This window comes from Chamaea fasciata, unplaced genomic scaffold (assembly GCF_029207755.1).
Source record: "Chamaea fasciata isolate MVZ Bird 193981 ecotype frontalis unplaced genomic scaffold, bChaFas1.0.hap1 SCAF_5, whole genome shotgun sequence".
Lineage (NCBI taxonomy): Eukaryota > Metazoa > Chordata > Aves > Passeriformes > Sylviidae > Chamaea > Chamaea fasciata.
Window position 1 is genome coordinate 35,758,857 of NW_027094090.1, and position 15,970 is coordinate 35,774,826.

Here is a 15,970-nt window from a genome sequence, read left to right on the forward strand (position 1 = left end):
CATTTCCTAATTAAACGCCTGTTTAAACAGAAGTGCAAGTTATAAGAGTTTTTCATGCTTTCACAGTAAGTTGTTTACCCATAATGCCAGGTGGAGCAAGTGTTGAGCGCCATTAGCCTTGTCAGCATTTCAACACTCACCTAAATGGGGTGTGCTGCCCAACAAAGGCATGTTTGCAGTGCAAACAGTAAGACAAACACCTTCAAACCAGTGAAAAATTTTAGTATCTGTTCTTGCCCTTGACCGTACTTTCAACAAAAGGTCTGACTAAGCTTGTACTTAGTCTACTACAGCTCAAGTTTTGAGTTACAACCTTAACAATTACATCTTCTTGCAATATTAAAAAGCCTGTAATAATTCAATTATAAAATTGAATACTATTATGTCTGATTCTTAGCAAAATATTGCCATTTCCTAACAGATCTTATTTTTGATATGTGGCACAGTCATGACAGCTGAGTATATACTCAAATCCCACAGTCAATTACACAACTCCCTGCCCTCGTTTTAAACTATCCTTTGATTTAAGCCTTGAGTTGAAGGATGAGTGGAAAGCATGACAAAAATACACCCCAAAATTCCAAAGGCTGAATTAAAAGTAGAAGAAAGAAGACGGCACTATTACATTTAATGATGCGTCTATCTATGCGTCTATCTAATAATCCATTTTCATGATTTTGGGTAGCTGATTTGTGATTTACAATACCATGAGGGCATAAACTTTTTGGAAACTTCCATGCCTCACAAGGTTAGATAACTATGGTTGAGTCCAAGGTTGATAGTACAACTGACCACATGAAAAGCAGTAGGAGTGTTTTCAACCAGTGTTAGGCATGTATATTGGGAGCAGTATCAGCTGTCTAGTGTGCCTTCACAGCTTCTTCCAGGGAGTGGAGACTGCTAAGGAGTGATTAAGCTTATCCTAAAGCAGACATGAAAACAGGACAGGTGAACTGTGCCCTTGAACTGCCTGTTTCTTGCCACTGACCAAAAAGTGAATGCATGAATCTGAAGACATATGAGATGGATTCCATGCTGGAGTTTCCTCAATGGGACAGCATCTCTATTCCACAGCAGACACTTTTTGCTCTTAGAGTTCTCTGAAGGAAGGGCATGTGTCTTGTTTATAGAACTTCTTTGTTCTGTTAAAGTGATGCAAAAACTGGGGGGAAAAGAGAACAGGAAGTGAGGGTCTGGTCTCAGTTATCTTGCACACTGGGCATGTGTGCAGAAGTTTTGCCATGAGATGGATTTGCCCTCACCCAAAGCTATGTAGCTGCCATAGCAAGACGTGTAGCCCAAAGCTGCAAGCCCATTCTTTCAGAGGCACTGATTGATTACAGCTCAGCAGTTCTCTGACCCCAGCCCCACCCCTGTTACAGCTCAGAACAAGGTATAATCCACCCGGAAAGTTATCTGATGTGACCTCTTTCTGCCAAATACTGACTTCCTTCCTTTCTTGTCCTCTGTTCTACCACACCCTGAACTGTACAATGGTGAGCAGTGTTGTGTCTCAGAACAGGATCTGAAGCCTCTCTGCTTCCTATGGGCTACAAGAGTGAACTGGGCTCCTGTTAGTGTCCTACTGGGAACTGATTTCTTGTCTGATAGGGTTTTTACTTTCATTTTTAAATAAGAGGTGCTTGTAACTGTTAGCTACGTAAACACTTCTTTCAGGATGACTACGATCTTCTGCACTCCAGCCAAGAGATACACAAACTCTTTATATGAAAGATATAGCCCAAACTGAGTTGGCAACCAACCCAGCTCACAAGAGGCAGGGGCCTGATCATCAAAACAAACCTGGACATCCAGGACAGGTCCAAACACACAGGAGCAGGCAGATCCTATTATCTGTCTTGTTAGCCCCAGCTCTGGGCTGGGAAATGTATATCTGGGTTACCCTGATGCTTTCCTCTCCTCAGAGGCCTGGAGAAAGGCAGTGTGGATGTATAATATCCCTCATACCAAAAGAGGCCCTCAGAGGGCACAGGCATTTCTGTGGACCAGGTGAGTTTGTTGGCCATAAGGTGTGTTATACCTTTCCTCCGACCACATTTTCCATATTAGCCATGTATATCTTGTCCTCAGGGAGAGAGTTTAAATGGGGATATTTGTCTTCACAAAAAGTTTCTATTCTGACAGAAGTTTCACCAGAAAATCCCCATCCAGCTCTGTGCTAAACTCCGACCCAGGCTCTCCATGGCCTGGTGCCAACAGCACTCATATGTTCCTGTTTTAGCAAGGTCTAGGGTCTCAAACACTCTCACTTCCCCTAAAGTACCAACTCTTCCAGAAAACATACCTCAAGCAGCTTGTGATCCACTCTGCCTCCAAAGGGCGCAGCCTTCTCTTCCCATACACCACAGGTTTTCTTCTGAGCCTTTCATCTGAAAACTCTCTGAAATACATATCTTTAAGCTTTGAGTGATACTTGGCTAGTATTAAAGTAAAATAAGTCCTTAAGTATGAATAAACTCGCATACCTAATTCACATATTTCTCTTTACACTCTCCCTGCCTCTCCAGGCCTTCTTGTTTACTGCTGCTTTACATAATTTAGCTCATTTTTGCACTTGATGAACTAAGCTCTTCTTCTCTGTCAGAGCTTATGTCAGGGATTTCCTATTTCCCAGCACGTGGTCAGGATTCATTTAAACTGTATGTCTCCAAGTTTAAAATCTTTTGGTGGTTTCAAATTTAATTCATCATGGATTAACATGATAATCAGTGTCAGTAAGGGCCTCACTATCTAGACTGTAAGTATATTATTAAGTCTAACTTCATTAAAAAAATGCTTACTAAAGAACCCATACTGAAAAGGTTTCTTGTAGGTTTGTATTATATAGGCAGGGCTTCATGTACAGGAGCTGTGACTTACCTAAGGGGTGGTATTTTTGACCCCTGTCATTTTCAGCATACCTTGAAAATGGCTGTGTCATAAAGAACAGGTTGCTGTGAAGAAAGATGCCTTTAAAATGCAGACAATAGCCTCTGTCAATGCAGAATCAAAAAGTTTCACATGCATGTCTAGAATATTGCCTTCTTTTTCAGTCAGGGTGGGGAGCTTATCTAGGAGTGTTTTTTCTGGAGAAGACATGCGTATTTCATGCTCAGGTCTAAACACCAGGAAATAATTCTATTTTTTTTTATGCCTATGTAAATCAAAAGAAGCTTATGAGGCTCATTTGCACTGTGAGTGCAAATTTGAAATAATATAACTAACCATTCTCCTGCCATATCTTTTCTAAGGAAAAGCAATAAATTTGCTAGAGAAATGTGACACTTTCTCTCTGAATTTTCCCTGCTGCCCTCCATCCATGAGTGGGAAGTGTCCCAGTGACATGAGGCCCAGACAGGTATACTGTCATTTTGTGGTCCAAAACCAGATACTTATCGGTTAGAAAATGAGAACTAGGTCATTCTGGTTTTTTATAGACATGAGTTATGTAACTATAATTTTATCATTCCCTGTAAAGATGCATTCTTAATGCTTTATATGAAAATTCCACATAATACAGGCGGGCAGGCAATGTGGTCACTAGTTATGTTTAGAATTAGTACACAGGAAGTCCATAACATCTGCTGTGAAATTTTTCTCAAAAAATGCAGATTTGATATTTATTTTGACAAGCATATTTCTTCTATTTCAGGATAATATGACACTCAGTCCCCTCTTTTAGTGACGCATACCTCTGTTTGGCAAACATTAAAAAATTTAAAAACTAATATAAGTAAGTAAGTAAAACTAATATAAGTAAGTAAGCTTTAGCTTTCAACATTATTAATTCTTTAACTTTCATTTGAGATAAAACATCCATGCTCTGAAAGCTGAATGGGAGCTTCTTTATTTTTCTGTAGTTGCTGTAGACAAAGTGAAGCTATCAAAATAACACAGCACAGCAAGTGAACTACAGGCTTCACAGCCCCCTGGAACTCAGAGATCCTCTGGGAGTATTCTACCAGATGTCTATGGTCTTTTCACAGTCCAGAGAGGAGTTTCCATCAACCCTCATCTGCTCACTGACCTTCACAATCCCACTAACATTAAACTCTGCTTCTCTGCAGCACTTTGTGGGCATTGGGGTCTTTTCTGATACAGACACTTGTATTGCTTTTTCAGTTTAATCCCCTCACACAAAAAACTCTTATTCCTACTCGAGTGCTGTTTTTTCACAAAACTTGAATATGAAAATTCTGTCATTTGCAGACTATAAACATTTGTTGAAAAAACTCTTATTTCAATTTCCATTCATCTTTGTCCCGCAAGTGCTATTCATTTATCCCCTCTATACATAAAAAGACTCTTTGCTTTCCAAATGTTTTTTCTGTAGCTGAAAGGACAGGAAGAGAACTGAAGAGTATTACTGCAAACTTTATCGTAACTACCAAATAGCAGTTAGAGACTTTACCTACTGGCAGTGATCCAGAATTATAACTTGCACATGTGCGATTTACATTTGCACTAAAAACTAATTTCCTTCTGAAGCCATTGAAGAAAGATGTTGTAAAGAGCCTGTTCCTCCTCAGAAAAGCTAAGAAGCCCATGCTGAGGGACTGCTGGCCTCTCAAGCCTGTAATCAGAGCTGAGAGTGGTGAACTTTCCTTTCAGAGGAATCTCAGAACCATCCAGCACTAAGCTTCAAATGTTAACCACTACTGTAAAAATAGATCCTCTTTTTTTCCTCTTCCACAAATTATCTGGGATTACCTCCCTCTGATCATGGAATGGGGATAGTCCTGGCTATTGCCAAAAGATGAGTCTCTTCAGTGCTACAAGAGGTGTCCAAGACCTTCCTTTACTGAGAGACAAAGAAAAAAATATACATGCTGGAATAATCCTGGGGCTTCTGTAGCTGTAGAAGTTCTTAGAGACCAACTCAGGCTTTTGTAGGTCACGATGTGCTCTCTTACTTGCTCTCTGATCCCTTTGACTCATTATCTGACAAACACTACAATACCACAGGGAAGGAGCATCTGAAGACAAGCCTTTTATTGATGCCATCCATGAAGAATTTCAAAGCTCTGCATACAGTTGGTCTTAGAGCTAACTCTGAAAATTTAAAATCCTCCTCTTCAAGGACATGCAAGACAATCTTTGGGGAACTACTCTGCCTCAGAGTATCGTGCCAGGGTGGATAGCTGGAACAGCAGAGACCTCTGTCAGTTAGAGTGCTGATGGAAAAACTCAAGACAAAATTCAGTTGGTGTACTCCTCATTTTATGTCATCTGAGAACTACTTGCCCCTTTGAAGGTATTTGGCCAAAGCCAAATCTTGAGCAACCATGCTTATATTCATGGCATGAGCCAGAGGAACTTACAGAAAGTGTGAACTAAAATAAATGCAAATTATGAAACTCTACTTTAAATTTAAAATAGAATCGTTTTCATAGATAATATTTAAATCAGAGGTGAGAATACCTTAAAAAGAAAAGGGACAAAACTTCACAACTAAAAGTAAAACAGGATCATTTTCATGTCATTGCTCCTTGGAACACAGTTGCTGCAGTTCAGATAATAAAAGACACTCTTCTATTGAGCTGTAGGCTTCTCATCAGCTTAAGTCTAGGATTTGTGTCTTCTATTTGATAAACCATTCACTCTCTCAAAGTGAAGAATTTCTTCCTTTGTTGAATCCATAGACGAGATCAACAAGCACACACACTTTATACACTTCATTAATCCTTGTGATGATTCATGCACATGAGGGTCAAACTCTAATCCAAGTCAGACCTCTAAAAATACTTGACCTCCAGATGTCTGTGCTGACTGCTGTAGCTAAAAACAGAGTTTGGACACATTGTCTTTCTTTTCATAGCACGGTAGTACAGATTAATAATATTCAAACTATCCTTACAGAAGACATACTTGACAGTGTGCTGGACGATACCTAAAAAAGAAGGACTTTTACCAAAGGATTTTGATTTTGGTTTTAGTTCAAAATCTGGCATCAAAGATATTTTGCTTTTCAAAGAGTCTTTGAGTACTAAAATAAGGCATAACCACAGTGCTGCACACAATAAGCTTGTTGCTAAAGATGTCAGATATAATGTGAGCATCCACCAGGGCACACACTCCAGGGTGCTCCATGGTGCCTGAGACCTTTAGAATGGTGTCAGGGAAATACTACCATCAAACTAAAATGTTGCAAGTGAAGAATAACCATGACTCTAATCACTACATAACTATGCTTGTATTTAGTTCCATTCTTGGGTTTTGGGGTGCACAGTTCTTCATGAGTCAAATTTATTCACAGATCTAAAAGGCTTTTTCTCCTGCCCTTTCACCCAATCACACAGAAATCACATGTCTGTTTGCATCTGAGTACTGCTGTGATGGTTAATTTAGTCTTACCCCTGCACTATTCCAAATTTATTCTGTAACAGCCATCCAGAACACCCTGTCATGAGAATTTTTCTTTTCCATACTTTTTAAATATGATCCCTTTCATTTAATGACAGCCTCTTAATAGTTTTCTAACCTGAAGGTGATCCATTATAAGTATATAAAACAGGTGAGATGGTTTGGTTTTTTTTGGCAAGAATATCTTTTTTTTTTTTTTTTTAGGGATAAATTCTTTAGACTGAGTTAAAAAGGTCATCTTAGATTATATGCTGAATTTAAGAAGCTAGTATTAAAGAAAAGAAGTATTACCCTAAAAGATTTCTATCTGTGCAAGAATTTAAATGTTGTGCATTACACAAATCATACCATAAACCAAAGTCGGCTGGCTTTACTCAGAGATAAGATATATAGCTATACAGCTATAGTTATATATAAGATATAAGATACATAGGTTATAGATATTTTCCACTCTGTTGGGTTACTTAGAAAATATTTACTCATCCCAGGAAGTCTGTTAATCATATACATAGAGGATCAAATTATTACCTGGTATAAATGGGAATAACTTCACTGATTTTGAAATTGGTCTTAGTAGTAGAAGAAACATACTACAGGCCATTAACTCCTGAAAATATTGAAAAGGAGTTCATCAGATCAGAATAGATGTAGGAAGTTTAATATCTTCCACAACGATCTGTCTGATGTATTTCCTCATAAAACCTGTCAACAATGGCAAATGAAAAGGAAAGAATCATGAAGGTCAAAAGCTCTTCTCTCAAACCATCTGCATTGCAGTTTCAATAGAAGTTGCTGTTAAATGTGGTGGATTCTACTTTACTTGAAGCACTTAAATTAAATCTGAATACCTTTCTGAAAATATGTGCTTTAGATCAAAGAGAGGCATTGAGCCTGGGGCAAAATGAATGAGTAGGTTTCTATGGGCTGTATTACATTAAATTGCAGAATAGATGATCTTAATGCTCTCTCATCACCTGAACATAAGAATCCAGCCTCATTTAGCTAGACTGTACTTCACTGCCACAACTGTGATGATTTCATGAACCATAAAAATATAATTTTTAATTTAAGAAATTTGCCTTTGAGTTTAGTGAGTACTCTTGAGTCACATAAGGCATTCTCTTGTTAGTGCAGATATCATATTATATCCTTTTTTATTATCTTCCATTTTAGCAGTTTGTTTTCTCCACTTCCTCTACTCCTCATCTTATTCTGGTTAGGAACTTTTTTCTAACTTCCATTCTAAAATTTGCACATGGCCAGTTTACATTTATATACTTGATTTCTGTCTTTTCTTACAACTACGTCTTTTAGCCTAAATAGTTACTTCCTTTCTGTAAGACCTTCGTGAACTGAAAGACTGCTTTGTCCAAAAGATGCCACATTCTCCTAGTTTCTCCTCACAAGATGCCAAACCCTACTCTGTCTCCCTGCATCATTTCCATTTGAGTTCATCTCTCCTGAATAAGGGAGCCCCACGAAGGGTATGGAATTCCAGGTAAAGTCTGAAAAACTGCAATAGCCATCCCTGTTTCTACATGTAATTGCTCTCCTGACCTTAGCTGTCTTTCTTGTCTGTATCACAGCAATAATACATACTTGTCCTGGTAAATAATATGTCCAAGTTCCCATCCTCAGATTTTACCAGATTAGTTTCTGGTTTATGACACAAAGGGTTTTTTTATCACTGTCCAAGATAAATACTTGACATTATATTTTTGCAGAAATTCATCCCATTCTAATCTTCAAGGCCTCAGGCCTTTCAGCTTTTTCTCCGTATCTTGATTGCTCCTATCTTGATCATCATTCAACCCTTTATGTCATAATCATTTCCCATCAGGTTCTCCCATTCTCCACACTATAGGAAAAATATTTTAAAATAAAGATCCCTTTTCTGCTTCTGCTCTGTTCCTCTATGAACTAATTTCCTTCAATGACAGCATCTTATCTTTCATCACTATCTGATTACATCTCTATTTTAAGCATCTCCCTACCCACCATAGAGTGCTTCCGTTGATCTCCATCTTCTCTGGTTTAACAGATAGTCCCGTCTGGCATCCCATCACATGCTTTATAGAGATGGGATAGAAAAGAGCTCTTGCATTTCTGCATTTATTCTGCAACTTAACCTGGAAAAATGGCCTTGAGATTGCCCTGTGCAGCAGGTAACGGCAAATTCTGAATTTTTTGTGAAACATTTTATCTACCATATCTTCTAATATCCATCTTTACTCCTGCACCAGTTGATTGTACAGTCTATTGATCATTTCTTGGATCTCTGTTATGCTTAATGCATGTAATCAGAAATACATTCTGCAATCAGATATACATCTTAAATTAATGAATAATATGAAGTGTCTCCTATAACTAGCTCTGCTTATTCTACTGTTCTTTGGATTTCTTCTCCTAGTCACCATTGTCTCTTCTGAGTAGTCCCTGGTTTTAAAGATAAAAATAAATCAGGTTTTTAAGAAAAAGAAAAAAAAAGAGCTATATAAAATTAACATTTCACTACTTCTTATTCGTTCCTGCAATAACTCATTTTTGATTACTGGAATGTAACATCTGGCTGTGATCTCTCAGCATCAAACTAGACTTTCATAACCAACTATTGTGTTTCCAGGCAATGTGTCTCCCAAATTGTGACAGCATACCAATACAGACAAAATGTGTTTATGAGCCTTCAACTGCAGTGGAGGATGTGAGATCATTGGACTGAGTTCTTAACCACATTAGGCTTGTTTGGGCGTCACTGCAGATTTCATGAGGAAACTTAAAGGCAGTTAAAGAGCAATCCCAGTGTACTTGGTGCACAGAAGAATCCTCTACATTTGCCAAATTGGTATAACTACTTTGGCTCCAGCTCTGGTTACAAAAAGTCTTTTGGGGCATGGCCAAGCAATACCCTGACTGCTGCACACAAAGCAGACTTTTGCAATCCCGACATTTCTCCAAACCAAATGCTCGGCTCCAGCATCAGGAGTAGGGGAGAGAACAGGGCAAAGACTAAATGACCGGGAAATACTGGGGAAATCAGGGGAAGAAAGAATATTGTGGGCTACTTAGGGCAAGAGAAATCAAGAGAGATGGGGTTATACAAGGGCTGTGCTACACAGTAATCTATGAGCAGAGAACAGAGACAGAAAAATTAAGCACAGCTTTAGATACACATTCACACCCCTCCATTTGTGAGTCATGCAACCGGAAGTTAAGCAAAAGTAATTTGAAACTGCACCTACCTTTCTCCTCCCTTATTCTGTTAATAAATAATTTTTGTAGATAACAATAACTGGCATGTGAAACTCATGCAATGATGGAGACTTCGCTCACATATACATTACACATCATGTACTAACACACCTTGAGGGAAGATAAGAACTTGTGTGTAATGATGTGTAACTGTTGGTGCCTGGCACATTACTATTTAAATTAAAATATGATGTGTACTATAATGCACACATTTGCTGAAGAAACAGGAAGGAAAATCTACACTGCAGCAAACAAAATGTTCTTTTACTTAACTCTCTTTTTCCAGGGTATGCTCAGCTTCTTTACTAAGGTGAAATTGATACCACATCTTCTAGCAAATTCTAATAAGATAGTATTGTTCCAGCAACTGTAAACTAAACATAACTTTTTCACAATGTTTTATACCTTTTCACTGGTTTCTTGGAGGGTTTTGTCTGTTAAATATATCATATTCTTCAGTGTGTAAATAGCATCATTTTACTTGTGTTTTTTCATTACTTCAGACTTCGGCCCTGAAAATGTCCTGGACTTGTGCAGTGTCAGAGCCCTGCTTAACTCACAGTGACTAGCTCTGTATTCTTGGAAAAATTCATTGACACCTTGCTTGGAAAGGTTCATTGATACCTGGCCTATTTGGGCACCAAGATACAATAAACCCTACATCTTGCTCAGAACTGCACAGAGACTGCCCCTAACCACAAAATAATAAAATAAAATAAAATTATTATTATTATTAATAATAATAATAGATAGATAGATAGATAGATAGATAGATAGATAGATAGATAGAGTACTTGTATTCATAAGCAAGAAAGCAAACCTTACAGGTTAAGAACACCCCAAAAGATTTGATCAAGTAAATTGTTTTCTGTTAAAATAAACTCCAGTATGATGACAAAACAAAACCAAAACCTCCCTGTATTTTGAGATTTTAATCAAGGTTTACTTAGTTTTTATTGTCTCCACCCTTACGACAAAATTAATGTGCCAATGTTAATTAGATGTGCTTAACACATGAAAGGAAGCCCAAGCAGAACTGGAAAAAAAGGTCAGCTTTTTACTTAGCTAAACATCTGTGGTGAGAAGAATTTTACTAAAAACCTTACCACTGCAAAATCACACACCCAAATAAGCTGTAGACTGTAAAAGTCACAACCATTCATAAAATGTAGTACACAAGATTGTTAGAAAGAGCTAAGAGAAAGACCTTTCTATTCCAAAACAAATTTTTAAAGTCAAAAATTAAATAAAGATTGGTGGAAGGTAAGAGAAAGCAGAACAGAGAGCATTAATTATTTTGTGAAGGACAAAAAGGCAACAAAAGAAGGGAAATGAGAAGCAGGATTTTGCCAGGAAAGCCGTTATTTGAACTTTTAGAAGCAGTTGTTCAGAGAAATTGGCAGGGAAGGGATTTCCACGTCCATAACTCCAAGTCAGAGGTGAATGGGGTTTTAACCTTATACTTCTGAGAAAATATTTGTGAAGAGACAAGAAAGAGACACATCTAGGGCCAAAATGAGATGAGGAAAAACATATGAGAAAATATTAAATCGATATAAACATATGAGAAAAATAAATAAAAATTATATCATTTTTTCTTAGGAAAAACCAGAAAATAACTGAACTCCTTCTTGGGTAAGGCTGTATCTTAGACACAAACAGCAGGAACATAAATTGGTAGCTGTCGCTGTTATCTTTGTTTAAATGTCAGCAGCAAATGCCTCGCAGAATATGTGTGTAAATATAGCTTGTTGCTGAGGTTTTCTCAAAAGGTGAAAACGTTACTTACTAACTGATAAGAAAAGAAATGTAGCAGAATACCGATGTAAAACCCGGATGCTGTGAGATAGCTGACAGTATGGTGCATGGATACAGCAGAAACTAAACAATGCCCTGTTTATTTATGCAAAATATTCTCAAATATTCATAACACACCCAGTTACAACAGGGACTAACTTGTACTGAAGTGGGGCAGTCTTGGGAGGTATCCACAGAGTAGTCTTACCCCTTACTGACTGCAATCCTTCAGTCTGAAAGTTTAAAAGAAAAGCGGGGCAAGGGAAGCTAGGTTTTTTTAATGAGGAAGCAAAACACCTGAGCATCTACAGGAGTGTGCAGCCATCTACTAACTAGTGTGAAAGTAGGTGGTTTCTCGCTTTCTTCCTTGAATGCCCTCTTGTTTGTCTTGCAAAAACGCTGGGCATCTTACCTGATTGGGATGGGTGAGGCTTCTTCCTCTAGAGGAGTGGGGACAGCTAGCACCACAAGGTCAAGGTGAAAAAACCTCAGGGGAAAAAACATTTTCTTACAAATGTGAGCTATTCTCTTAATGCGCGTGCTCAGACAGGGTTACCTAAAAGCATTTTAGAGCATCACTTCCGTAAAGCATAATTACTGTTGTTAACAGGTTATTTCCAGCTATTTCCTGATGTATGACTATGATCAGACCATCTAACCTTGAGCAAAAGCCCGGGTCCTGCTGCCACAGACCGAAGACCTGTGCATGAGGCTGAACCTTTTGTTCCCGGCTCGCAGTACTGCCAAGGGGCAGAAGATGGCAGAAGGAAGCCCTGAACTGGCATCCCACCAGTCCAGGTGGGAAAGTCCTGCCGGGAATTACTTAGCAGAGGACAAAACAGCCGCGTCTGACCTCCCTGTGAGGATGGATTTTCATCTGGCGTTTTTAGAGTGTTTTCTTTGCCTTCGTGTGTTATCCTCCAGCAGCAGATGAAAGGAACAGGAAAACCCACATTACCAATGAATGGCTTAAGGGCTGGTGCAATCAGCGGAATTTTTTTGTTTTTTTGATCATGGGACAAGCTGAAAACTGAGTGAGAACATAAAACACCTAATCCAGTAATAGACTGGGTGTGAATTTCTCTTTTCATCCTGTTATGTAGCTCTTCGTTTTTAGCTATTGCTGAGATCAGAATCTTTGAGCAGTCATGTTCCAAAGGACAGCAGTCCTCTGAATTCTCAAAAATGGATGAAACACCCAGTTTGGATCTCTTGCACAGTTAATTTTGTATGTTTTAGCCAAGCACTTTGTTTAATGAGACCTTCATGCAGTTTCTGCTTGCAAGGATTCATTTGCAAACTGGTCCAAACACACCATCAGAGAGAACACCAGCACAGGGCCAGTCCCGGTCCTGCTTGCCTCCCTTCAGGGTTAAACAAGCTGTCAAAGGCAATGCTCCCCCCTTTAGAGTGAAAATTTAGTGAAACCACAAAACCCTTTCATCCACGTGGAACTTTAAAGGGGAGTTACTGGATTTTGACAAAGCTGCAAAAATGAAGACAGAAACATTATTTGATTCTTTAACATCAGCTGCTTTCTTGCCAGTCTCTTCACTTGATCAAGTACCTTAAAATGAGAGTCAGCAGCTAAACTAATCTGTTCTGGAACGGATCCTACAGGCAATACCCAAGTGAGAAACAGCCACAGATAAATCTTCAAAGGTAGCTGCAGGTCACAGCACAGACCTATTGCAGAGTGGATTGACTAGGAAACTCTCCTTTACCTGCTTCTCTGCTCTTTTCTTTCTCCCCACTTCAATCTATGTGGAAAGACCAGTACTCTGAATGACTCGTTGCCATCACTGCTTTTCTGGCCAGCTCTTCTTTGCACCCTTTTTGCCCTGCGTATGGAGAGGGTGAGGAGCAGGGGACTTTTACTGCCTGCCTCTTATGATGTGCCTGCTGCCTGCAGCACCCCGAGGTGATGGCAAATGCAGGCAGACTCTGCCCCCAGAGCTCTTCATGGAGCTCTGCATCACTGCAAACAGAGCCATGCTCATAACAGCAGCAAGAATTGAAAACAGAAGTGCTCAAACTTAGTAGCACTTATACCACATCCCTTTACACAATCGGATCCGTGTTAACACGATTACACAGACTAAGACAAAGACCACTGTTGTTTTTCAATTCATTTTGTTCAAGAAGGAGCAGCAAGTGGCTTCTCACATTTTTAGAGGAACTGAACATCTTTAATCTGTCTGTCCTCCCCTACAGGTCCAGGTGGCCAAAACAGGAACTGCATTGCCTTGGTGCCCTCTCAAAGGCCAGCGTAAGTACAGCACCACGAAGCAGCACTCCCCTCGTGTGCCCACCCAGCATTCTGTCTGCTGACGCTCTTATCCTTGCTCTCACTGCCCTGATAAAGGGTGGTACAAATTGGAGTTGTTTGGGTTGTTAAAAAAGACCAGCTGTGTTAATTTTACCTCCACTCAAAAGAAAGCAAACCAAACACACACAGAAAGGGTTTGACAAGAGGAAAGAGACAAAGAAAATCAATAGGGAAATAAATAATGGGTTTTAAGCTTCTAAGAGGGTATTAATGCAGATTAAAGAGCAAACAAAAACTCTGAAGCAAGCTGATGGTGTCCTTTAAAGTGAACATGTGTGGGTTCATACATGCACATATGCCCTACAGGTGCACTTGCCAGCTATTTAACCAGACTGTATAAAAAGTATGCACGATTTTCTCTCCTCTCCCTCAACCCACCAGACATGTTTACTGTGAAAGAAGCTGAACAAATTTGGTCTTTTCTTATTAAAAACTAATAATTATTTCATGTATACAAAGGCTTGCCTCTTTTCTTTTTCTCTTAAGCCAAAAAGGTTGGTAAGACATTCTGTTTATCAGACTCAGCACTCCAACCATCGCTCTGATTTTTAGACATTTTCAAGAAATTTTTTTGTAGGAAGAAATAATTACTACTATCTCTTCAAATAGTTTCTGTTGAGACTTCTCAGAAAAAATCTGTGAGACTGTTGTTGATACTCTTTGGCGGAGTTAAACCTGTCATAATATGGGTGCTGGCACAAATTTGAAGGCCAGCTCATTTTGATGTCTCACATTAGACACCAAGTCTAATCATTCTGGGATTAAATGAGTGACCCAAAAAGAAACCCCTATTGCCCCAGTTTTCTTGAGACTGGCAAGGAAAATGCCATGTCCATCAATAAAAATGACTAAGGAAGGGGGTAGCAAGGCAAGTAGAGAAAAACTGAACCATGGCATGTTGATGGAACTTAACACAACATGGCTGCAAAGCTGGTGGTTTTGAAGAGAATGACATGTCCATCAAGTATTTTCCTGTGCATTGATTTTATATAAAATCTTTAGAAGACCAGGCTCATTTTGCATCCAGTAAATTGTCACATTTTGGGGTGGGTCTTATCACTGCACCGAAAGTATTGTCCTTTTTCAGAAATCCACAAACTCTATTAATGACCATTATTGCCAATGGTCCCCCATCAGTATCTGGAATGTCTGGAGTGGAGTCAACTGACCATGTAGCCAATGCACAGCCTGTTGTAGAAGTGAGAAAAACTTCACAAAATTTAGCAAATTATGCTTTTAGTAAGCAAATACTTGGTAATGCCCATGACTTTTCCAGCTGCCTAGGCAACAGGAGAAGTCAGAGAGGCAGAAATATTTCTTTAAAGATCTGAGCTCTATCCTATTTGTAGGTGCCCATCTCCTAAAAATTTATCTCTGTAGATCTCTCTCTTCTTCTATGTAATCCTCATTCTAACAGTTCACTTCCACATCTCTGACAATTGTTTATGTCTAAAACTAAATCTATGGTCAATTTTTTCCCAATTTTTTTTTTTTGCTCTTAACCTCATAATTTCTCCAGCCCATGAACAGGGAAAATTTTAGATTCTCCTCCCTCTATCAGTCACTGTATGAGCCAAGCCAATTTGCCTCCTCTTACATAATAGCTCACAGATTTATCCTTTCTTGCTGCAGCCAGCTAAGACTCATAACAGCATCACACCTTTTTGCCTTTCGTCTGTAATAGTCTGGTCTCCAGCCATGTTCCAGCACTACTTCTGCCTTCACTTCCATCTAAAATAGCAGGGTTAGAAGCCTGTTCCCAGCTCATTGCTTCGGCTGCATCACCACCCTCCCTGTGTCCTTGCAGTGGTTTCGCATTTTTGAACACAAACAACTTACATTTGCCTTTAAAATCCTTCACATTTAGCCTCACCCTATCTGTAAAATATATTGGCCTATCAAACTGTCAGCTTCTGCCTGTGATCTGACAAAGATGACAGCCTTGATCACTGCTTCTGCTTCTTCCTTAATCACCTCTATGCTTTCATCTGCCCATCCCCTATGCAAAAGGAATAGTTCGATGGAAAATACTTAATTTCACCTCCCCTGCAGGCTTCTCCATCTGGGGACAGAGAAATAAGCTCCATAACTCCCTTCCTGCACTGGTCTAGCAAATGCAAGGCTGGGGTTTCAGCAGACCTGCTAAATCCTGTTTAATTTGTGCATCTCGTATACTTTCATCTAACTCACACTGAGGTCATCCATCACAACTGACATTGAGAAGAATAGTAC

At 39.1% G+C, this 15,970-nt stretch overlaps 1 protein-coding gene across 1 annotated transcript in view; it reads right to left on the reverse strand.

Moving 5' to 3' along the window:
- The window catches only part of TSPAN8 (tetraspanin 8), a 31,428-nt gene extending 19,587 nt beyond the window's left edge, over nucleotides 1-11,841 (reverse strand). Inside the window, exon 1 of the mRNA XM_066184583.1 lies at nucleotides 11,822-11,841. The gene's annotated coding sequence lies outside the window, so the exon portion shown is untranslated. The remainder of the gene's footprint in view (nucleotides 1-11,821) is intronic.
- Between the last annotated feature and the right edge of the window lie 4,129 nt (nucleotides 11,842-15,970).